Here is a 26,181-nt window from a genome sequence, read left to right as displayed (position 1 = left end):
TCTTAACTCATTTAACCCTCCCAATCCCCCTGGATGGTTTATGCTGTATTTTGAAACCTGAGGCTCTCATTCACCAGCATATTGTGACTATTCTTCCATGTCAATAAATATTCCTCTGCCACGTGGCTCTAATGGCTGCATGGTCTTCCTTTGCATAGCCGAGAGGTCCCATGGCTAAGCACATGGATTCCGGAATCAATTACATATGGTAGAGGACCATTTTTAGACAGGAAATGAATGTACATGACCAGAGGCATGGCAGCCCACATCTCCAGCCCACTAGGGTCACCTTTTACTCCATTAATATTTCTTGAACATCTAGCATCTTCCAAAAACTGAAGATACAGTAATGAATGAGACAGATGTATTCCTTGCTTTCATATAATTTATATTCTAGTAAGGGAGACATATAGTAACAAGTAAAAATGTCAAAAGATGCAAAATAACGTAAATGATAAATTCAATGAGGGAGAAAACAACAACAACAAGAGATTGTTGAAATGGAGCAAACAGTAATTCTTGGGAAGTTAAGATTGACTTGAACTCCCAGATTCTGAAGAGTGGGCGACTCAGAGTTCCTCTCAGTATCTCTAAAGATGTAATTGGCGTGGAGGACAGAGGACCTATGACTTCTGGTCTACTCAAGTTCCACTTCCCTTCTCTTGGTTATTTAACTCCTTGTTATCCAAAAATTTCCTGGGAGGGAGAGGGCGAGGGTGGGATGATTTGGGAGAATGGCATTGAAACATGTATAATATCATATGTGAAATGAGTTGCCAGTCCAGGTTTGATGCAGGATACAGGATACTCGGGGCTGGTGCACTGGGATGACCCAGAGGGATGGTATGGGGAGGGAGGTGGGAGGGGGGTTCAGGATGGGGAACACGTGTACACCCGTGGCGGATTCCTGTTGATGTATGGCAAAACCAATACAATATTGAAAAGTAATTAGCCTCCAATTAAAATAAATAAATTTATATTTAAAAATTTCCTGGGATAAACAAGCAGGACATTAAGAACCACGATACTGTTTTGTTCTTGAATTAAATCTTCCTCCTCTCAAGACGTGTTTTGCCAACCAAGTCCTTGCAGGTCTTTGCAAACCTGTGACGTTGCTCTTTGAAGACAACCTTATCCCAACCGCCCTCTTCCATTTTACAGATGGAGAAACTGAGTCTCATCATCTTCAATAATTTTCCAGAGAAATCTAAGCTTCTCCTCCAAAGTTGAAAGTTATCATATGAGAAAATGTATACTCAAAGAGGCATAGAAGTTGACGTGACACTTCATCAAAAGTTTATCTCAAGCTGCTAAATTGTCATCATCATTCAGGGTACTTCCACATTCCAGACCTATAAGTGTCAAAGCCTAGGGAACTGAACAAGTTGTACAGAAACGGATGTCTCAGAATAAAGAAGTAGCTGCACTTGACAGGAAGAACAACATCCTCAATTTTCAAGAGATCGACAAAGTGTCTGTTTGTTTTCTTCTTTCAAAGTTCCCTCTTCCAAAAAACGATCCCTTCTCTATTCTGATGAACTTTTACTTATTGGCACACCCTGTTCACCTATGCTGCGAAAGGAAAAAAAAACTAAGTCAACCATGAGGCACCTTCAATATTAGTAAAAACTTAAAGTAATTATAATGGTTAGTGCTGGCAAAGGTGTGACAAAACTAGTATTTACACAATTTGCTGGTGACGTTGTAACTGACTTAGTCCTTTTAAAAGCATTTTTTTAATGGAGAACACGATTTTATTCTAAAAATAGATCTCAGTAATACCAAAAGCTGGTCATTATAATAAAAAAAGGTAACAAGAATTTGCTTTAATTTTTTTCCTTAAAAATACAAAATTACCATTATAATATACTGCCAACTCTTATTTATCTGTCTTTGAATTATTAATTTTATAGATTATCTAGGACATTTTAAAATCATAGATTGGATTCTGCCTGATATTTAGACATACAACTAGATTGTTTTTATCTTCAAGTAAACACATTCTCAAAGAATGCAAACAGAATAGAATGTTTGCTTAAATAAACATAATTAGGAAGATAAAGTGGTGCTTAGGAAATGTGCTCTAAAGTGAAATTCTAGTTCGCATCTCTGTTTTTCCCAATTTTTGCAGATAACCAAAAAAAAAAGGTCTTTGAAAGTAACGAATTATACAATCTATATGCAGAGAAAAAAGATTATTTCAAACCCAAACCACAGAAAGTTTAAAGGGAAATAATGACATTTAGCATTAAAAAGTGGTTTTATATCTTTAAAATGCTAAAGAAACAAGCATTCAAGAAAACTGCAGCCGTATCCACGATATTCTGACTGACTTGAAATACTAAAATATCAAGAATGCAGGAGTCAAAACAAGTTAAATTTAAAAGGCCCACATTTGTTGTTGTTTAGTCACTTAGCTGTGTCCCCGACTCTTTGTGACCCCAACGGACTGCAGCACTCCAGGCTTCCCTGTCCTTCACAATCTCCTGGAGCTTGCTCAAACTTAAATGTCCATTGAATCGGTGATGCCATCCAATCATCTCATCCTCTGTTGTCCCCTTCTCCTCCTGCCTTCAATCTTTCCCAGTGTCAGGGTCTTTTCCAGCGAGTTGGTTCTTCCCATCAGGTGGCCAAAGTACTGGAGCTTCAGCTTCAGCATCAGTTCTTCCAATGAATATTCAGGATCAATTTCCTTTAGAATTGGTTGGTTTGATCTCCTTGCCATCCAGGGGACTCTCAAGAGTCTTCTCCAGCACCACAGTTCAAAAGCATCAATTCTTTGGTGTTAGGTCTTCTTTATGGTCCAACTCTCACAACCATTCAAGATTTGGAGAAGGAAATGGCAATCCACTCCAGCACTCTTGCCTGGAAAATCTCATGGACAGAGGAGCCTGATAGGCTACAGTCCATGGGGTCACAAAGAGTCGGACACGACTGAGCGACTTCACTTTCACTTTCACTTTCAGACAGGCCTCTGTCAGCAAAGTGATGCCTCTGCTTTTTAACACGCCATCTAGGTTTGTCATAGCTTTTCTTCCAAGGAGTCTTTTAATTTCACGGCTGCAATCACTGTCCACAGTGATTTCGACTGTCCACAGTGATTTCGGATGCCCACATTACTCTGCAATATATTTTAAGTATATTTTGCAAATAAGTGAAAGCAATGGTTGAAAGATCAGTTTGGGCAACTTATCAGTCACATTTCCTTTCAAACTAAGGAAACCATGTGTGTTGCATATTATTTCCTCCACACCACATGTGTCACATGCGTTCTATTATATCCATATTTTTATCACCTATATCTTTATCACCTATATTTTTATCGCCTATATTCATCACCACAATCAGCCATAATGCACAGTGAGTAGAAATGATCCTTTTATATAAAAATTCTTGATATATGGCATTCTGTGAAAATTAAAAGGTGATCACGAGTCACATTTAATTCGTGTTAAACATAGGTGAAGATTCATTAGGATTCTTAGCTCATCGTTAAGCTATCAGAAATTAATGTGATTTGCTTTAACCATGGGACTTCCCTGGTGGTTCAAACAATAAAGAATCTGCCTGCAATGCAGGAGACTCAGGTTCAATCCCTGGGTTGGAAAAATCCCCTGAAGAAGGAAATGGCAACCCACTCCAGTATTCTTGCCTGGAGAATTACATGGACAGAGAAGCCTGGCAGGTTATACAGTCCATGGGGTCGCAAAAGAGTTGGACATGACCTAAGATAGAAGATACACTAGCTTAGTATTTAGTGTGAATAAATACTTCTTTGGTCAAAATTTGACCCTGAGTTTTCAATGCACCAAAATAAACTATAAAACTGAAAACACTGAAAAATACTTTGGCTGGTACCAGTGTCCTTACAATACTGTACTTTTTCTCCCCATTAACATAATAAACCTGAAAGTGCCTTCTCTTCAGCAAGGGAGGAAGAAGAGCAGTCTGAAGACCCAAAGAAGGAAGTAGAATGCTTCCTGCCTCAAAATTTTCTGCTTTAAAACTTCATAAGAATGTATTCCAAAATACACTGGTGTTTTAGTATAAAAATGCTGTCTCACCAAATCTTTGAGTAAAATGAACCGTGACTGCAAATGCAGCATTTTCATCCTGTAGGTGTAGTAGCCTGAGGAAAGAAAGACAGTTAAGTGAAGTCGCTCAGTCGTGTCCGACTGTTTGCGACCCCATAGACTGTAGCCTACCAGGCTTCTCCGTCCATGGGATTTTCCAGGCAAGAATACTGGAGTGGGTTGCCATTTCCTTCTCCAGGAGATCTTCCCAACCCAGGGATCGAACCCGGGTCTCCCACATTGCAGGCAGACACTTTACCCTCTGAGCCACCAGGGAAGCCCAGTAGCCTAAAGGGAGCCCCACAAATGCTGGTTTGATAAACACAGCATTCATCTATGGCTCAGAGTTCTAAATGTTGTTTTGAAAGTTTTAGAAATGATATAATGGGCTTTCTTTTCTTTCTTTAAGTTTGTTTGCTGTGTTCAGTTGCTAACTCATGTCTGACTCTTTGCAACCCCATGGACTATAGCCTATCAGGCTCCAAAGAGTTCTCCAAGAATACTACAGTGTGTTGCCATTTCCTACTCCAGGGATCTTCCTGACCCAGAGACTGAACCCAAGTCTCATGCATTGGCAGGCACTGGCAGGCGGATTATTTACCACTGAGCCATCAGGGAATTTTTATCAGTGTGTTTACATCATATCATTTGTAACATTTCCATATATAGAAAACAACTGTACATGTCTTAAAAATATTTGCCAAATACAAAATTAACAGCTAAATATGAAATGAAGCAATAGCCAGTGGTGACAATATTCTCACAGTAGTAAATAATCCAACTTGTTATTTAAAACTGATAACTAAGTCTTTAAAACATTAGCATGTTAAACATTGAAATTTACTGAAATTAGAGAAATAAGATAATTATATCAACTGCCATTGAACACTCCAAAGAAGTTATTAATAAAAAGACAGCCTCTCCAATAACTTTCCAACAGAGTTAAGCCCAGGTATTGTTTCTAGGTTTAATTGCTTTGTTTGTGTGGGGGGGGGGGGAGTTGTTTTTGTTTTGGGGATATGTTTTGTTTCTAAACAAAACATGTATATTACTAAGCTTTGGGAATTCCTTGGCTAAGCTACAGTGGTGAGGACTCTGAACTTCCACTGCAGAGGGCAAGAGCTCCATCCCTGGTCAGAAATTTGGGAAATTGGGATCCCACATGCTCAGAAGCCCAAAAAAAAAAAAAAAATCCTATAATACATTGTACATAATACATCCAATACGCTACTGGAGATCAGTGGAGAAATAACTCCAGAAAGAATGAAGGGATGGAGCCAAAGCAAAAACAATACCCAGTTGTGGATGTGACTGGTGATAGAAGCAAGGTCCGATGCTGTAAAGAGCAATATTGCATAGGAACCTGGAATGTCAGGTCCATGAATCAAGGCAAATTGGAAGTGGTCAAACAGGAGATGGCAAGGGTGAACGTCGACATTCTAGGAATCAGTGAACTACAATGGACTGGAATGGGTGAATTTAACTCAGATGACCATTATATCTACTACTGTGGGCAGGAATCCCTCAGAAGAAATGGAGTAGCTATCATGGTCAACAAGAGAGTCTGAAATGTATTACTTGGATGCAATCTCAAAAGTGACAGAATGATCTCTGTTGGTCTCCAAGGCGAACCATTCAATATCACAGTTATCCAAGGCTATGCCCCAACCAGTAACGCTGAAGAAGCTGAAGTTGAACGGTTTTATGAAGACCTACAATACCTTTTAGAACTAACACCCAAAAGAGATGTCCTTTTCATTATAGGGGACTGGAATGCAGAAGTAGGAAGTCAAGAAACACCTGGAGTAACAGGCAAATTTGGCCTTGGAATGCGGAATGAAGCAGGGCAAAGACTAATAGAGTTTTGCCAAGAAAATGCACTGGTCATAGCAAACACCCTCTTCCAACAACACAAGAGACATCACCAGATGGTCAACATCGAAATCAGACTGATTATATTCTTTGCAGCCAAAGATGGAGAAGCTCTATACAGTCAACAAAAACAAGACCAGGAGCTGACTGTGGCTCAGATCATGAACTCCTTATTACCAAATTCAGACTCAAACTGAAGAAAGTAGGGAAAACCACTAGACCATTCAGGTATGACCAAATCCAATCCCTTAAGATTATACAATGGAAGTGAGAAATAGATTTAAGGGCCTAGATCTGATAGATAGAGTGCCTGATGAACTATGGAATGAGGTTTGTGACATTGCACAGAAGACAGGGATCAAGACCATCCCCATGGAAAAGAAATGCAAAAAGGCAAAATGGCTGTCTGGGGAGGCCTTACAAATAGCTGTGAAAAGAAGAGAGGTGAAAAGCAAAGGAGACAAGGAAAGATATAAGCATCTGAATGCAGAGTTCCAAAGAATAGCAGGAAGGGATAAACAGTCTTCTTCAGCGATCAATGCAAAGAAATAGAGGAAAACAACAGAACGGGAAAGACTAGAGATCTCTTCAAGAAAATTAGAGATACCAAGGGAACATTTCATGCAAAGATGGGCTCGATAAAGGACAGAAATGGTATGGACCTAACAGAAGCAGAGGATATTAAGAAGAGGTGGCAAGAATACACAGAAGAACTGTACAAAAAAGATCTTCACGACCCAGATAATCATGATGACGTGATCACTAATCTAGAGTCAGACATCTTGGAATGTGAAGTCAAGTGGGCCTTAGAAAGCATCACTACGAACAAAGCTAGTGGAGGTGATGGAATTCCAGCTGAGCTGTTTCAAATCCTGAAAGATGATGCTGTGAAAGTGCTGCACTCAATATGCCAGCAAATTTGGAAAACTCAGCAGTGGCCACAGGACTGGAAAAGGGCAGTTTTCATTCCAATTTCAAAGAAAGGCAATGCCAAAGAATGCTCAAACTACCGCACAATTGCACTCATCTCACATGCTCAAATTTCTCCAAGCCAGGCTTCAGCAATATGTGAACTGTGAGCTCCCTGATGTTCAAGCTGGTTTTAGAAAAGGCAGAGGAACCAGAGATCAAATTGCCAACATGTGCTGGATCATGGAAAAAGCAAGAGAGTTCCAGAAAAACCTCTACTTCTTCTTTATTGACTATGCCAAAGCCTTTGACTGTGTGGATCACAATAAACTGTGGAAAATTCTGAAAGAGATGGGAATACCAGACCACCTGACCTGCCTCTTGAGAAACCTGTATACAGGTCAGGAAGCAACAGTTAGAACTGGACCTGGAACAACAGACTGGTTCCAAATAGGAAAAGGAGTACGTCAAAGCTGTATATTGTCACCCTGCTTATTAACAGATGCAGAGTACATCATGAGAAATGCTGGACTGGAAGAAGCACAAGCTGGAATCAAGATTGCCGGGGAAAATATCCATAACCTCAGATATGCAGATGACACCACCCTTATGGCAGAAAGTGAAGAGGAGCTAAAAAGCCTCTTGATGAAAGTGAAAGAGGAGAGCAAAAAAGTTGGCTTAAAGCTTAACATTCAGAAAATGAAGATCATGGCATCTGGTCCCATCACTTCATGGGAAATAGATGGGGAAACAGTAGAAACAGTGTCAGACTTTATTTTGCGGGGCTCCAAAATCACTGCAGATGGTGACTGCAGCCATGAAATTAAAAGATGCTTACTCCTTGGAAGAAAAGTTATGACCAACCTAGATAGCATATTGAAAAGAAGAGACATTACTGTGCCGACTAAGGTCCGTCTAGTCAAGGCTATGGTTTTTCCTGTGGTCATGTATGGATGTGAGAGTTGGACTGTGAAGAAGGCTGAGCACCAAAGAATTGATGCTTTTGAACTGTGGTGTTGGAGAAGACTCTTGAGAGTCCCTTGGACTGCAAGGAGATCCAATCAGTCCATTCTGAAGGAGATCAACCCTGGGATTTCTTTGGAAGGAATGATGCTAAAGCTGAAACTCCAGTACTTTGGCCACCTCATGAGTAGAGTTGACTCACTGGAAAAGACTCTGATGCTGGGATTGGGGGCAGGAGGAGAAGGGGACGACCGAGGATGAGATGGCTGGATGGCATCACGGACTCGATAGACGTGAGTCTGAGTGAACTCTGGGAGATGGTGATGGACAGGGAGGCCTGGTGTGCTGCAGTTCATGGGGTGGCAAACAGTGGGACACGACTGAGCGACTGAACTGAACTGAATACATTGTACATTGTATGTAGTGGCCTATTGATACTATTTTCAAGAAGAGAATATTAAATTAATTGACTGGGCTGCATAACCTTTCTTCTTTCCATTGTTCCCTGGATTTTCTTAAATGACAGCAACATGTTCACAGATGGATCTGTAACAAATGCCTCTTCTTGAAGAGTACAGTTTGTATCCAGTGTAAAGCATAGATTAAATTCCATATTTTAATAGAATACCACCAACAAAACTGCCAATATCAAATTTTAATCCTTTTTTGGGGGGGAGGGTGCCCATCACATGGCTGCTAGGATCTTAGTTCCCCTCCCAGGGATTGAATCCAGGCCAAGTCCTAACCACTGGACCACCAGGGAATTTCCAATCCTTTATTTTCATTAAAATTAATAGTTGCTGTAATTGTTACTAATGAAGAAAGAAATGTCATCTAACTATTGTGGGTTGCAGTCATTGTGGATGTTGATTGACATTCGGGATGTTTTATTCATTGGAAAAGACCCCGATGCTGGGAAGGTTTGAAGGCAGAAGAAGGGGACGACAGAGGATGAGATGTTTGGTGGCATCACCGACTCAATGGACATGCGTTTGAGCAAACTCAAGGAGATAGTCAAGGACAGGAAAGCCTGGCGTGCTGCAGTCCACGTCGAAGAAAAGTCAGACACGACTTAGCCACTGCACAACAACAATGAAACACTTACGTTGGATTGTAGGCTCTAAGGTGATGGAAGTCATATCTACTGAGACCCCGGATGTTGTCATTTTAAAGACTACTATAGGTTTCCAGCTGGTGACTGCCCCATTCTTGGAAACGGAGGAGGAAACTGGAGTTGTTGGTTTCACAGTGCCGTTGGAAGATCCACGTGCATCCTGGGGTCTTCCCTGTTGGGTTAGCACTGGAGTTTTCTAGACCTTCCATGTGCCTGGAGACCCACTGGGCCTGCGCGGTCTACACCGGCCTTCCACAGCGCTAACCTGTAGCGCCCCCAGGATCAGCGACGCCCAAACACCTCGCGCCAGTCCTGCTGTTCGAAGCGGAGGAAGCGCGGCCCAACAGAGGTTGTCCTGTGGCCGCTTTGCTCAACCGAGTCCGCTGCGCGTTTCCTCTCACCACCTGTTCCCTCCCTCCCAGCCCCGCGACTCCGCGGACTTCCCCACCCCCTCACCCCTCATCCCCCCACCCCCACCCCTTCACCCTTCACTCCCCAACCCCTGTCTTCCTGCCCTCCCCGCCTCCCCCTACGTCTTTCCTCCCGCCCCACCCCATGACTACACAGGGCTCGGGGAGCTTTTTTGAAAGACCCCCAGCCCTTTTAAAAGCAATTTGACGATCTGTTTTAGGAGGCTGTAATTCCTCTCCTGGAACTTTACCCTAATTCAATCATATAAAGAGACGAAAAATAAAGTAGCAAAAACTTGAAAATGACTTACCTGTCAAAGGTGTTTTGAGTGCTCACTTTGGGGGAGGTCCCATGTTATACCCACCACAAAGATTTCCTCATTTAATTTTCGAAACAATTCTCGCGGCTTCCTTGGTAGTCCAGGGATTAAGAATCTGCCTTCCAATGCGGGGGACTCAGGTTTGATCCCTGGCCCAGGAACTAAGATCATACATGCCACGGGGCAACTAGGCTCACAAGCTGCAACAAAGACCCAGCATAGCCAGAATTTAAAAAGAAAAAATTGTAGGTGAGTGTGAAGTCACTCAGTAAGTGTCCAGCTCTTTGTGACCCCACGGACTGTAGCCCACCAGGCTCCTCTGTCTATGGAATTTTTTAGGCAAGAGTACTGGAGTGGGTTGCCATTTCCTTCTCCAGGGGATCTTCCCAACTTTACCACCTGAGCCACCATGGAAGCCCAATGTGATATATACTATTTTACCCCTCATATACCAAATGGGGAAACTGAGGCTGGAAGAAATACTGTGGCTCGTGTGGAGCTCAACAGAGTTAAAGCTGGGGTTCCACCCAGGCCATAGCCCACCCCCACCCCCCCTAGGAATCACATGCTTTACCAGCTGCTTCTGCCAGGTCTCTGACTTAGTGACCCTTTGTTCCATGGTAGCTTCCTGTTCCCAGACCCAACCCTCAGCACCATGCTGCTATCTTGATCTGATAAGAGGCTTAAGAAATGTTTGTGCAAGGGATGACTTAGCTGAGGGGTAAGGGGCAGGAGGAGAAGGGGACGACAGAGGGTGAGATGGCTGGGTGGCATCACCGACTTGATGGTCGTGAGTTTGAGTGAACTCCGGGAGTTGGTGATGGACAGGGAGGCCTGGCGTGCTGCAGTTCATGGGGTCGCAAAGAGTCGGACACGACTGAGCGACTGAACTGAACTGAACTGAACTGAACAATGATACAGCTCCTTTCTTCTCTACAGAGCTGTGTGGAGAAGAGGCTGAGGGCGACCATATCTGAAGCCTCCACATTGTGCTGATGTCTATAGATAGGTCATCTCATTAGAACCTGCCAGCTCCAAGTTAGGGCATCATTAGGCTCTTTGGCAGATATGGACACTGAAGCTCAGAGAGGGGAGGTGACCACCTCAAGGTCACACAGCAAATAAGTGATAATGGGCCCAGAATCCTAGCCCAGGGTGTCTGATTCTAAGACCTACACTTCTTCCCCAGGCTATCTGTTTGACAGACACTCAGAATATAACCACTGTGGAGGACTCAGACTTGTGAAATGTTGGGCTGACGCTGGTGGGGAGGATGTTTGGCAGATGGGCCTGGGGAACACGGACCCAGCTTCATGCAGATTCAGTACCAGAAGTCAGGCAGTGCCAGGTCTGGGATCCAAGGAGGGGTGGGGATTTGGTGAGGCCTTGGCAGATGCTTGACTGGTGCAACTAAAGAGAAGGTAATATGCAGAGTCTGAAGCTATGTTCATGGGCAAGTGGAGAACTATGTAGGGAATTGGAGGCAGAATCCCAGTCAAGGACTGGGGCCAATGAGCAGGAGGAGAAGCCCATGGCACCATGGATTTATGGATCCCCAGCAGCGTCTCCCAACGTTATGGCCTTTTCCACATCCACAGCCTTTTCCCCCCAACAGGAGAGAAGGGGTAGGATCAGGGATGATGACAACTGCTGACTCACCTCAGGGGAATCACCCTCCTGCTGCTCCCCTCCCCCACCCCCCAATCCAGAGGCAAATGGATGCAGAAGACCACCTTATGTACTGCTGTTGGGAATGTAAATTAGTACAGCCACTTTAGAGCAGTATGGAGGACCCTCAAAAAATTAAACATGGATCTACCATATGGTCCAGCAATTCTACTTCCGGGTATTTACCCAAAGAAAATAAAAACAGTATCCTAAAAAGATGTACGCACCCCTAGGCTCATTGCAACACTATAATAGCCAAGATATGGAAGCAACCTAAATGTCCATCAGTAGGAGAATGGATAATAAAAGATGTAGTATATATATATGCAATGGAATATTGTGCTAAGTCGCTTCAACCATATCCAAGTCTGTACAACCCTATGGACTGTAGCCTGCCAGGCTCCTCTGTCCATGGAATCTCTAGGCAAGAATACTGGAGTTACCATGCTCTCCTCCAGTGAAATATTACACAGCCATAAAGAGAATGAATTCTACCATTAACAGCAACATGGGCAGACCTAGAGGATATTATGCTAAGTGAAATGTCAGACAGAGAAAAACAATTATTGTATGATGTCACTTATACAGTAACAAACACAACAAAACGGAAATAGAGTTGCTGACACAGAGGGCAAACTGATGGTTGCCAGGAAGGAGTGGGAGGTTGGGCAAAACAAATGAAAGGAATTAAGAGATACAAACCTCCAATTATATTAAGAAAATAAATAAGCCACAAGGAAGTAATATGCAGCCTAAGAAACATAGCCAAAATATGTAATAATTTTGCATGGTACCAGATGGTTACTGGGCTTGTGGTGACCATTGTGTAGTGGATTTAACTGTTGGATTACTATTTTGCTGACCTGAAGCTAACATAATATTGTGAGGCAACTATGCATCAATTAAAAAAAAAAAATGTTCCTAGAACCTCCCACCACACTTCCCCATAACTCTGCCCTTGCTTGCCTTGGCGCAGGTGTTGAGCTGGGTGGTCATAGAGTAGGGGCCTCAAAAGGAGGAGCTGGGAGGGCTGAAGAAGCCGGCCGAGAGGAAGAAAACCCTCCTGTCATGGACTTGTTCACCCTGAAATACCATCACACGAATCAAGAAGCTCTTTCTAGGGACTTCCCCAGCAGTCCAGTGGCTCAGACATGACTTAGCAACTAAACAGCAACATGTAGCTCCCAAAGACCAGGAAAGAGATGGTATCAGCAGAGGACAAATAGCAAGGTAAGTTTCCTATCTGTCTACTCGTGCTCCCCACACCAGCCCTGCCTCCACCAAGAGCTGCTGTGCCCTGGGTCACTTCCTCCGCAGGAAAAATATCTAGAGTGCATCGGAGATGAAGTCTTCTGTGGGGAGGCACCTGAGGAGCAGTGAGTCATGCATCTGAGCGCAGAATGAGGCATTGAGATCAGTGGTTCTAAGGATCTTGTAAGAACGGATCTGGCTCACCTTAGAAAGGAGCCAAATCAAGCTGTGGCCAAGACCATCCACACGAGAAGCACCGTCTCCTGTGCTTGGCCCCAGTTGGAGCCTGAGGAAAGCAGAGTAGGAAGGATGAGAAGCTTGCAAATGCTGAATACCTACACTATGCCAAGAGTTGTACTCATCTCATTGAATCCTCGCTAAGAATTCGAAGATTCTTAACTTTCCCCATTTCACATGTGAAAGTGGTATTCTTTCAGATACTTTGCACTGGAATCAGCAATCCACTGAAGTGAGTGCTTCCTGAGAGGGGGTGGGTTGGGATGGGAAAGCAGTATTAATTTTAAGAATCAGAAACTATGATCTGGAATACATGCACGTGGATTAGTACTCTCATGTATTAGATATTCTTCTGTGCACTTTTATTTAATCATTATGGCAACCTCATGAAGCAGATATTAATATCATTCCCATTTTACAGATGAGAACCAGGACACAGAGAAGTGATATGGCTCAGCTAGTAAGTAATAGAGCCAGAATCTGAACCAAGGTTCAGTCTGGATCCAGAGACTACCCCAGCTGCCTAGCCAGCTGTTTTATAGCTGACTGGGCCTGAGAAATCTTGAATGAGGGCTTTATTCCTCTCTCCTGCTGTAGACCAGCTGTCTCTGGTGTGAAGTGGCCATAGCCAGCTCCTGCGTGCCTGTCTCCTCCATTTAAGAGGCCAATCAGACTAAGGCTGAAATTCCAAATTCCTGACAGACTCTGATTGGCCCATTTTGGTTCAGATCTATTCCCTTTGTCCGATCAGCCGAGTTAAGGTTGGAGGAGGGGGACAGGGTCACAAAATATAGAAGCCCCAGCACAGGAAATATGTAAAGATGAGAGGGACAGTTACCAGAAAATGAGGAAGTTTCACTGAAAAGCCACCCAAATTGTTTCTGCTAGAGGGAAATAAGGCTCAGGAAGACTGAATAATTTGCCCCAGATCACTGGTAGAAAAGGATGAAGCCCAGATAAAAACTCAGGCTGGTTTGTCTCCAAATCTAAGTCCTTTACTCCATAATACACAGCCTCCTCACAAAAGCAAAAACCTTGGTTAGATGCATAAGGTAAGTTTACAAGGTAATTTTCATTTGGCCAGTATTTCTTAAGCACCTGCTACGCATCAGGAACTGTTCTAGGCAATGGAGTTACAGGCAAATAAAACAGATAGAAGTCCCTGTTCTCGTGAAACTGATGTTCAAAGTGATACAACTGAATAAGGACAGAGGCCCATCTTGGAGAAAAACACCTTTGGTTGGTGCCCCAGATGGTGTGGAACATGGAAAGAACGTGGACTTTGATGTCTGTCACAGACATTGGCTCCTTTTAGACATTTCCCAGTGGACTGCAAAAATGGCACCAATTCTTCACCTTTCCCAGTGCAGTCTTCCCTCAGTGTCTGCTGGGGACTGGTTCTAGGACAACCATGACTCTGCACCCCCAATTCAGATACCAAAATCTGCATGGTATTTGCACACAACCTATGCATATCCTCTGCTATACTTTAAATCATCTCTAGATTACTTATCATCTCTAATACATTGTAAATGCTGTTTAAATACTTGTAAATACAATGTACATGCTATGTAATTCGTTTTCCTTTTTGGAATTCTTTTTTTCAAACATTTTTGATCCATGGTCAGTTGAATCAGTGAACGTGGAACATACAGACGTGGAGAGAGAGGCAACTGTATCGACAGCCTTTGCCATGAAATGTCACAGTGCTCTCACTCAGATGCTGGTCTTAGTCACGTGTCTTGCTTTGGCCACTAGGATATCAGCAAATGTGATGTAAGGTGGGCCTTAAAAAACACTTGTGTGATAGGATTTGCCTCCTCTCCTGCCTCTGCCATTACCCAGGAGAACATATCAGAAGTAACCCACTGGTTACTAAATCAAGGTCAGACAAGGTCAGTCTAAATCAGCCAATAGCCAGGCAACCTCCAGACATGTAGTGAAAGTGAAAGCACATGGACTATACAGTCCCTGGAATTCTCTAGGCCAGAATACTGGAGTGGGTAGCCTTTCCCTTCTCCAGGGGATCTTCCCAACCCGGGGACTGAACCCGCTCTCCTGCATTGCAAGCGGATTCTTTACCAGCTGAGCTATCAGGGAAGCCCCCAGGCATGTAAGTCCAACCGAAATCAGTGGAGCTGCCTAGCTGACCACCAGATGTATATGCTTATTGTTGCTTGCTTTGGAAACGTGATTGTTTGCTATGCACTATCATTGCAGTAATGGATAACTGATATACCCCTCAACAATGTATCAATTTTCTTTGTGACCTTGATGGAAAAGTAACTCCAAATGACCCATGCCACTAAAGAAACCATATCCTTCTTCTCACCCTGGAGGACAGGTCCATGATGGAAACTAACCTTGTCAAACACATTCACCTGAGAATTTGAATTTAGAGAGTGCAGCCAAGATAAGAGACCTTGTTAGAGGTCATTCATTACACTGGTGGTGGCAGTGCTCGAGTGTCAGTGTGTCTCCCCACTGATCCTAGACCCTCCATCTCTCCTTTGGTTCCTGTCTGTCCCCTAACTTACTTCTCCAGCTGCCTATAAATCTTTGAGCCTCGACCACATTCCTCCAGTAAATTCTCTTTTGCTGAAAACTGGCAGAGGTGGTGTCTGTTGCTTGCAGCCAAAAGGTCTAAGTGCTGCTCTGCCAGCTAGACCCAAATTCAAGTTCCAGTCCTATTACTTAAGAGCTGATCGTTGTCCAGACACGGGCTGGATAGATGACCTCTCAAGAGATCCTTTGACCCTGGTGTCACCCAAGAACCGCAGGGAAATGAGAGAAGCTGTGTCAGGGGTTCTGATTGCCAACTCCCATTCTTCCATGACAGGAGGCAGTTCCCTCCTGTCCATACGGCTAGGCAGCTGGAGTCTGGCTGGGCGACTGACCCATGCTAGCTTCATGGGACGCTCCCACCTGGTCTTTGAATTTTGGGGGACAGTTGCAAAGACAAGGGAACAACTGGGAAAGTCACAGTGGGAGCAGTGCCAGGGGCACTGTCCTCACAAGCAAGTTCCTTGGCTCTATTAGCTGCCCACCCTCCTGTTTTCTGGGTCTGGTTCTCCTGCTTTCTTTTCAATCCTGGGATCCATCCAGTGTCCTTCTAATAAATTTCATTCCAGACTGAGTGTGGTTACATGCACCCAAAAACTCTGGTGTAGTAAGAACAATGCCCGTTTTACAGAAGAGGAAATGAATCTGGATTGGCATTTATTTACTTGACCAAGACTCTAACAGACTAGACTTTGAGCTCTTTGAGGACAGAGACTCTGTCTGATTCACCTTCTGTGTCATCACCCTCCTGAACAGAGTCTGGCAATGAGCAGAAACTTCGTGCATATTTTGGAAAATGGGAAGGAGGAAAGGAAAGGAAGGAGAAAAACAGAAGGAGGGAGGAAACCAAAACATAAAAGGAAGAACAAGGGAAAGCAGAACTCCCCACCACCACCCCGCAGCCCTGTGAGTTCAGGCCAACTGTCATCCTTTTTCAGATTCATTTCCAAAGACTTCAGGAAGCAGATGAAGTTTCTAGAACTCAGTTCAGTTCAGTTCAGTTGCTCAGTCGTGTCCGACTGTTTGCAACCCCATGAATCGCAGCACACCAGGCCTCCCTGTCCATCACCATCTCCCAGAGTTCACTCAGACTCACGTCCATCGAGTCAGTGATGCCATCCAGCCATCTCATCCTCGGTCGTCCCCTTCTCCTGCCCCCAATCCCTCCCAGCATCAGAGTCTTTTCTAATGAGTCAGCTCTTCGCATGAGGTGGCCAAAGTACTGGAGCTTCAGCTTAAGCATCATTCCTTCCAAAGAAATCCCAGGGTTGATCTTCAGAATGGACTGCTTGGATCTCTTTGCAGTCCGAGGGACTCTCAAGAGTCTTCTCCAACACCACAGGTCAAAAGCATCAATTCTTCGGCGCTCAGCCTTCTTCACAGTCCAACTCTCACATCCATACATGACCACAGGAAAAACCATAGCCTTGACTAGACAGACCTTAGTCGGCAAAGTAATGTCTCTGCTTTTGAATATACTATCTAGGTTGGTCATAACTTTTCTTTCAAGGAGTAAGTGTCTTTTGATTTCATGGCTACAATCATCATCTGCAGTGATTTGGGAGCCCCAAAAAATAAAGTCTGACACTGTTTCTACTGTTTCCCCATCTATTCCCCATGAAGTGATGGGACCAGATGCCATGATCTTCATTTTCTGAATGTTAAGCTTTAAGCCAACTTTTTCGCTCTCCTCTTTCACTTTCATCAAGAGGCTTTTTAGTTCCTCTTCACTTTCTGCCATAAGGGTGGTGTCATCTGCATATCTGAGGTTATTGATATTTCTCCCGGCAATCTTGATTCCAGCTTGTGCTTCTTCCAGTCCAGCGTTTCTCATGATGTACTCTGCATATAAGTTAAATAAGCAGGGTGACAATATACAGCCTTGACGTACTCCTTTTCCTATTTGGAACCAGTCTGCTGTTCCATGTCCAGTTCTAACTGTTGCTTCCTGACCTGCATACAGATTTCTCAAGAGGCAGGTCAGGTGGTCTGGTATTCCCATCTCTTTCAGAATTTTCCACAGTTTATTGTGATCCACACAGTCAAAGGCTTTGGCATAGTCAATAAAGCAGAAATAGATGTTTTTCTGGAACTCTCTTGCTTTTTCCATGATGATCCAGTGGATGTTGGCAATTTGATCTCTGGTTCCTCTGCCTTTTCTAAAACTAGCTTGAACATCAGGGAGTTCATAGTTCACGTATTGCTGAAGCCTGGCTTGGAGAATTTTGAGCATTACTTTACTAGCGTGTGAGATGAGTGCAGTTGTGCGGTAGTTTGAGCATTCTTTGGCATTGCCTTTCTTTGGAATTGGAATGAAAACTGACCCTTTCCAGTCCTGTGGCCACTGCTGAGTTTTCCAAATTTGCTGGCATATTGAGTGCAGCACTTTCACAGCATCATCTTTCAGGATTTGAAACAGCTCAACTGGAATTCCATCACCTCCACTAGCTTTGTTCGTAGTGATGCTTTCTAAGGCCCACTTGACTTCACATTCCAAGATGTCTGGCTCTAGATTAGTGATCACATCATCATGATTATCTGGGTCATGAAGACCTTTTTTGTACAGTTCTTCCGTGTATTCTTGCCACCTCTTCTTAATATCTTCTGCTTCTGTTAGGTCCAGACCATTTCTGTCCTTTATCGAGCCCATCTTTGCATGAAATGTTCCCTTGGTATCTCTAATTTTCTTGAAGAGATCTCTAGTCTTTCCCATTCTGTTGTTTTCCTCTATTTCTTTGCGTTGATCGCTGAAGAGGGCTTTCTTATCTCTTCTTGCTATTCTTTGGAACTCTGCATTCAGATGCTTATATCTTTCCTTTTCTCCTTTGCTTTTTGCCTCTCTTCTTTTCACAGATATTTGTAAGGCCTCACAAGACAGCCACGTTGGTTTTTTGCATTTCTTTTCCATGGGGATGGCCTTGATCCCTGTCTCCTGTACAATGTCATGAACCTCCGTGCATAGTTCATCAGGCACTCTATCTATCTGCACACCCCAAAATGGCACAATCCCAACCCTTCCCTCACCTGAAAGGACAGCAGAGTGTAAAGAAGAAAAGACAAGTTTGGGAGTCAGATTTGGAATTTACCCACCTGCTGGGTATATGACCTTGGAACAAACCTTAGGGTCCTGATCCAAGGATGAGCATGTGCACTGTGATTTTAAGAGATGAGAACTGCACCCAGAGCAAGGGGCTGGGATTTCGTGGTGAACAGACACAGACAGAGACCTTGCTTCCCTGGAGCTTACTGACTCGTAGTGGTTGTGTTGAGGAGAACAAGAATTAATAAAATGAGTAGACGACTAAATGGAAAATTAGAATTGTGTTAGCACTACCTGGGTGAAATACACAGTCTATCAGGGAAATCAATGACAGTTTACAATGGGAGAATTTGATCTAGTCCAGGAGATTGAAAAGGGTCCAGGGAAATATGAAAGATGAATTAGAGGTCTAGCAGACTACACAGAATATGCCATGGTTAAATGATGAGGAAGAATATGGCAAGTTTGAGGGGGGAAAATAAATAAAAGACCAAAAGACTCTTTTTGTAAAAAAAAAAACCCTTTTTATTTTATATTGGAGTATAGCCAATTAACAATACTGTGATAGTTTCAGGTACGCAGCAAAGGGCCTCAGCCAGACACATATATGTATTCACCCTCTGCTAAACTTCCCTCTCATCCAGGCTGCCACATAACATTAAGCAGAGTTCTATGTGCCATACATTAGGACCCTGCTGGTTATCCATTTTAAATATAGCCACATGTACATGTCAATCCCAAACTTCCTAAGTATCCCTTCCCCCATCCATCCTCCACCTCCAGCAACCATAAGTTCATTCTCTAAGTCTGTGAGTCTGTTTCTGTTTTGTAAATAAGTTCATTTGTATCATTTCTTTTTAGATTCCACATATAAGGGTTGTCATACAATATTTCTCCTTCTCTGACTTACTTCACTCAGTATGACAATCTCTAGATCTATCCATGTCGCTGCAAATGGCATTATTTCATTATTTTTAACGGCTGAGTGATATTCCATGAAAATATGTGTGTATGTACCACATCTTTCCCCATTCCTCTGCTGATGGCCATTTAGGTTGCTTCCATGTCTTGGCTATTGGAAACAGTGCTGCAATGAGCGTTGGGGTGCAAGTATCCTTTTGGACCATATTTTTCTCCAGATATATGCCCAGGAGTGGGATGACAGGGTCAGATGGTGTTGTAGCCATGCGTTCCAGGAAACAAACTCACTCAGAAGGACAATGCAGACAGTGGAGTGCAGTTTATTACACCAGCGGGCCCAAGGCAGAGTTTCCTCTTAGCCAAGGACCCCAACCAGCATTTGTAGAAATCTTTTATACCCCATGTGTACGTGTCCAAACCCACCACCCCAAATTCCTTGAGACTTACATAAACCAAGGAAAATACCATCCCAATAACCCCATCATTCACGTGCTATGTGCTCATGTGCTCAGTCAAACAATTAGCCAATAATCAATAAACCTGAGGTTACACTCAGATAGAGACAGAAAAATTTATGGCCTGTCTGGAGGAAGGGGTGATTAGTGTATGTTTTCTCTTAGGCGATGAGTAACCTAGATACGATCTTCAAGGTTCCCCTGTCTGGAGGGGGGCTTATCCTTCTGTTGCTGTTTTCATAGGCACTAAACACAGAGTTCAGAGCCCATTGGAAAGGTGGCCGAGCATGATCAGCATGAACAGGCCTAAGCTGGAGTCCAGGCCCTATCAATTCCTTCTTCATTTGTAGCTCTAGTTTTAGGTTTTTTAAGGAAACTTCATACTGTTCTCCATACTGGCTATACTAATTTACATTCCCACCAACAGTGTAGGAGGGCTCCCTTCTCTCCACACCCTCTCAGACCTTTATTGTTTGTAGATTTTAAAATGATGTCTATTTTGACTGGTGTGAGGTGATATCTCAGTTTAGTTTTGATTTACATTTCTCTAGTAATTAGCAACGTTGAACTTCTTTTCATGTGTTAGCCATCCGTATGTCTTCTTTGAAGAAATGTCTATTTAGATACTCTGCTCATTTTTTGATGGGGTTGTTTGTTTTGATGCTATTAAGCCTCATGAGCTGTTTGTAAATTTTGGAGACTAATCCCTTGTCAGTCACATTATTTGCAAATATTTTCTCCCAATCTGTACATTGAGAGACCAATAGACCAATAGACTCCTAAAAAAAAAAAGACACTTATTCAGCGTCATGATCAGACTATTACATTTAGCAATCAACAGCATGGGCGCCAAAAAAAAATCTACATTAAAACCCTTTGTTGGAATGCTTTACACTTTCCACAGAACAGAAACTAAAATAGCCTGTTATACAATTAGTCACAAGTACAGTCCTCGAGTTTTTTGCCCATACACATGAGTACTGTCTAAAACATGTCTTCTTTGTAGCAGCTAGGCCCCGCCGCCACTGCACTTGGCTGAATTCACAAATCTGTTGTAACCTGTCTCTGCCACTTCTCTGGCTGTCCTCTCTGGCTTTGTTTCCTGGCAGTAAATAAAACCTTCCGCCACTGCCATAGTTACTGCTGCTGCTGAAACCACCTTAGCCAACTTGGTTTCATGGTTTGGCAAAGTATCGGCCTCCACCACCATCAGGGCCAGAACTGCCTCCAAAGTTTCTGCCTTTCATGGGTCCGAAATTTGAAGATCGATTGTTGTAATTGCCAAAATCACCGTAGCTTCTGCCACCTCCTAAACTGCTTCCATCATTACCAAATCCTTTATAACCATCCCCACTTGCCACCATATCTGCCACCAACAGAGCCACCTCGACCACTGAAGTTTCCTCCGTGACCAAAGTTGTCATTCCCCCTGAAACCACCTCCACGACCGCCACCAACGTTTCCAGAACCACTTCAACCTCTCTGGCTGGATGAAGCACTAGCCATCTCTTGCTTAGACAGGGCTTGTCTCACTTCACAGTTGTGGCCATTCACAGTGTGGCATTTCTGAATGGCAGTCTTGTCTACGGAGTCATGGTCCTCAAAGGTTACAAAAGCAAAGCCTCTCTTTTTGCCACTGCCTCGGTCAGTCATGATTTCAATCACTTCAATTTTCCCAGACTTTTTTCCCATTATTTTCAAAATAATCTCCCAGGTGACGTTCTTTGGTGTCTTCTTTAATGCCACCAGCGAAAATCTTTTTCACAGTTAAGAGGGCACCAGGTCTTTGAGAATCTTCTCTTGAGACGCCCTGCTTTGGTTCCACAACTCTTCGGTCCACCTCGTGTGGCCTCGCATTCACGGCCGTATCCACCTCCTCCCCCATGGTGTATGTGACAAAGCCGAAGCCTCTGGAGCGCTTGGTGTTTGGATCCGTCATTACTACACAATGGGAGTGTTCCCCATTGCTCACAATGGCCCCTCAGACTCTCTTCAGTTGTTTCAAAGCTCAGTCCTCTGATGAAGAGCTTCCGCAGCTGTTCAGGCTCTTTGGGAGACCGTGACTTAGACATGACGGCAGTGGGGCGGGGGAAGACATCAACAATGCTTTCTCGGCGGCATCCATAGGTGCAGAAAACCCAATAGACTCTTGAAGGGAGAGAAACAGATTAGAGAAACAGACAGGGAGCAGACCCTGTAAACCCTGAGATACCATGGGAAGGATTTTGATCTCTCTCCTAAGGGCAGTGGAAAGCCAATGATGTGTTCTGAGTGGGTGAGTTAAATGATCAGATTTGCATTTTGGAAAAATAACCCTGGCAATGTGTGGAAAACAAACTGGAGGTGGATCCTAATGGACCCAGAGACTAGTTTAGGCAGCCAGTGCAGAAGTCCAGACAAGAGCTAAGACAAAAGTGGTAGCTTGGAGTGAAAGGTGAGTAGACAGAGAAATCGATGTTTTTAAGATCAAGAAGGTAAAATTGAAAAAGCTCAATCAAACTTCAAAGGGTTTTGAAATGGGTATTATTCCCATTCAGTGTGGAAGATTTTTTTTGTTTTTGTTTTTGCTTATTGTTTGTTTTTGTTTGGTTTTAATGATTATTGTTACTACAAATAAAATTCAATCAAATAATCTAAAAAATAAAAAAGAGAGGACTTCCCTGGTGGTCCAGTGACTAAAATCGGCACTCCCAATGCAGAGGGCCTGAGTTCAATCCCTGGTCAAGGAACTAGATCCCACATGCCGCAACTGAGAGTAAAATTGTCGCAACTAAAAGATTCCATGTGCTGCAGTGCAGATCTGACAAGACCTTGCAGTCAAAGAAGTAGATAACATGTATTAAGGGAAAACGAAAAGACTCAGCTAAGGATTGGATTGGGAGGAGGAATTAAGGATGATAGTCTAAGTTTCCGATTCCCATAACTTGGGGGTTGGTGGCTCCAGTTACTGACTTAGAGCTGGATTTGGCAAGGTTTTAGACATCTTGAATTTGGTGGGCCATTGAGACAGCCCAGTGGAGGTGTTAAATGGACATTTAGATATACTGGTCTGGACTCAGAGATATTTGAGCTGGAAATGTGAACATGTAAGCATAGTTGGTAATCATGCCCTGGACTCAGTGAGCTTGCCTGGGGAGAGAATATAGAGCAAGGATAGAAGAGGTCTAGAGCTGAAAGCTGAGAAACCCAATATTCAAAGTCAGGTAAGAGGACAGATCTACAAAAGACAGAAAAGAGCAGTCAGAGAGGTGGCAGGCAAAGGAGATAATAGACACTTGTTACCTTTACCATCCAGAATCCACTCTGTGATGGGCAGAATAATGTCTACCTCTCACCCTGTTCCTCTGGCCCAAAGATGTCCACGTTCTAATCCCTGGACTCTGTGAATATGTTACCTTACATGGTAAAAGGAACTTTGCAGATATGCTTAAGTCAAGGGTTTTTAAATGGGGAAATTACCCTGGATTATCCAGATGACTCCAGTGAAATCACAGGGTCCTTACGTAAGAGCGGAAGGAGGGTCAGAGTCAGAGAAAGAAATGTAACAACAGAACCAGAAGCGGGAGTGATATGACCATGAGCCAAGGAAAGTAGGGAGTCTCCAGGAGCTGGAAAAAGGAAGGGAAGGGATTCGCCCCAGAACCTCCTGAAGGAACACAACTCTGCCAACACCTTGATCTCAGCCTCGAAGTCTCAGTTCAGACTTCTGACCTCCAGAACTATAACAGAATAATTTGTGTCATTTGAAGCCACTGTGTTTGCAGTTTCCTGTTACTGCTGTAACAAGCCATTACATGTTACATGCCCCCTCTTCTTCTGACAACAGTACCCAGTTTTTCTCTGGGGGTAGCAGCCCCACTCTAAGCCTACCTACTCCAGGGAAGCTGTTTCTAAGCTGAGGCTTCGGACGTGGAGTAGGAGACCTTGCCTAAGCCAGTCTCCCGTTCCAAGCCTCCCCAAGCCACGTTCATCAATCAAGATTGTGCATATGATCTCAGCCAGCTCCATCAGACCAAATCTCAGACTTCATGCTAGGGCTGCTGGGGAAAGAGCCTCACTTGTCTTTGCTGAATGTGAACGAGGAAGAACATAGCCCTGGGAGTCACTGGGCAGCCATCTCTCAGCCAGGGGAGAGAGACTATCTGAGAACATAGTCTATATGGGATGGTAGAGCTGAGAGATAGAAAAAAAGAAAGAACGTGTCAAAGCCATGGTTTTTCCAGTAGTCATGTATGGAAGACCATAATGAAAGCTGAGCACCGAAGAATCGATGCTTTTGAACTGTGGTATTGGAGGAGACTCTTGAGAGTTCCTTGGACTGCAAGGCGATCAAACCAGTTAATCCTCAAGGAAATCAGTCCTGAATATTCATTGGAAGGACTGATCCTGAAGCTGAAGCTCCAATACTTTGGCCACCCGATGCGAAGAACTGACTCATTGGAAAAGACCCTGGTGCTTGAAAAGATTGAAGGCAGGAGGAGAAAGGGACAACAGAGGATGAGATGGTTGGATGACATCACCAACTCGATGGACATGAGTTTGAGCAAGCTCTGGGAGTTGGTGATAGACAAGGAAGCCTGGCGTGCTGCAGTCCATGGGCTTGCAAAGAGTCAGACACAGCTGAGTAACTGAACTGAACTGAATTGAACCAGATCCTAACACAGGGCTGTTATTAATCTGGTACTCATTGGAATGGCTGATTATTGTTGAAATACTTCTGTTGGGAAGTAAATGTTTCCCAGAACCCCCTGGGGATAGGAATCATTCTCCTACTTTCTCCTAGTTACCTTTCTGGAACCTCTGAACTTCCCTATGATCCAGTAACTAAAGAGTTAATGCTTGGTTCAGCAGGAGACTTCCAGGACACCTCCTCTGACATCTGTTCAAAGATAACACAATGCCAATTGTTAAGTATTTTAAATGTCTCTTCTGTCTCTATACTATTGTTTGAATCCCTCTATTCAACTGGGTCAAAACATGTAATCCTGGACTCTTCTTTTAATGTTGTTGAAGCCAGTAGAAGTCAAAGTTTCTGTCACTTGATAATCAAAAGAGATCCCACACTTTTCTCCTCCCATCCCCCCTCCCCAAGCACATCCTTGCTAACTTCAAAACCTATCAGTTCTTGGGACTTACCTGGTGGTCCAGTGGTTAAGAATCTACCTGCTCAGAGTGCTTACTCTGAGCTCCAGGCTCCTAGGAAGCTAGCAACAAAGTCATGTCCCTCCAGTTGCCATCATGATCATCTACCAGGACCACATCAGCCCTCATGAGATGTTCTCCAACACCTACAAGATCTGGGAGGTCGCAGAGGGCTGTGTCTGGAGGTGAAGGGGAAGGTGATCAACAGGACAAAAGGTAACATTGATGAATCACTCATTGGTGGAAATGCTTTCTCTGAAGGCTGGAAGGCTAAGGTACTGAAAGCACAGTAATCACTCATGTCGCTATTGTCATGAACCATCACTTGCAGGAAACCACCTTTACGGAAGAAGCCTACAAGAAGTACATCAAAGATGACATGAAGTCAATCAAAGGGAAACTTGAAGAACAGAGACCAGAAAGAGTAAAACCTTTTATATGGCAGAAGCTGCAGAACAGATCAAGTACATCCTTGCTGACAAAACCTGTCAGTTCTTGGGACTTGCCTGGTGGTCCAGTGGTTAAGAATCCATCTGCCAATGCAAGGGTCACAGGTTCAGTCCCTGCTCCGGGAGATCCCACATGCCACAACTACTCAGTAGGAGCTCAAGACCCTGCAAACTGCAACTACTAAAGCCAGAGCATTTACAGACCGTGCTCAGCAACAAAAGAAGCCACTGCAATGAAGACCCAGAACACCATAGAAGTAAATAATACATTTTTTTAAATTGTCCATTTTTTATCAGCAAAAACATGAATCCAGATGGCATGGTTTCTCTGCTGAACTACCATGAGGATGGTGTGACCCGCCCCCCCATATATGATTTTAAGGATGGCTTACAAGTGGGAAAATGTTAACAAACTTGGCAGTGACTTTGGAGCCATCACCTGTTGTCACAACTGACCAGCTGCTGTTTTTCATCCACAAAAACACTGGGACTGATGTCAGCTTGAGCTCTTCATTTATTTTGGTGCTGATTTGTTTGAAGTGGAGGCATTGTTTTGGAGGGGAAAAAAATACGTCATGTAGTTTGTCTAAAATAAAATGCATATAAACTCATAAGGGAGAGAGAGAGACCCCGCAAACACCAGGGAAATGTGAGGTTGCAGAAGCCAGGGGATGAGAGTTTAAAGAAGAAAGGAATGCTTAACAGAGTCAAACGCTGAGAAGTCAAGTGGGAACACTGACACCACGTAAAGATGTAAACCATCTGAGCCAGAGGCAAGTGGTCCATGTGAGATGG

The 26,181-nt window shown here is 43.7% G+C and overlaps 2 pseudogenes; one reads left to right on the top strand and one right to left on the bottom strand.

Annotated features, from left to right (window-relative positions):
* The window catches only part of LOC138076371 (heterogeneous nuclear ribonucleoprotein A1-like), a 56,693-nt pseudogene extending 34,826 nt beyond the window's left edge, over positions 1-21,867 (bottom strand).
* A 3,166-nt stretch (positions 21,868-25,033) lies between these two features.
* LOC138076687 (translationally-controlled tumor protein-like) lies at positions 25,034-25,795 on the top strand (annotated as a pseudogene).
* Positions 25,796-26,181: the final 386 nt, after the last annotated feature.

Source organism: Capricornis sumatraensis, chromosome 3 (genome assembly GCF_032405125.1).
Source record: "Capricornis sumatraensis isolate serow.1 chromosome 3, serow.2, whole genome shotgun sequence".
NCBI lineage: Eukaryota > Metazoa > Chordata > Mammalia > Artiodactyla > Bovidae > Capricornis > Capricornis sumatraensis.
Note: the sequence above shows the minus strand (reverse complement) of the source record. Positions and strands in the feature narration are given on the sequence as shown.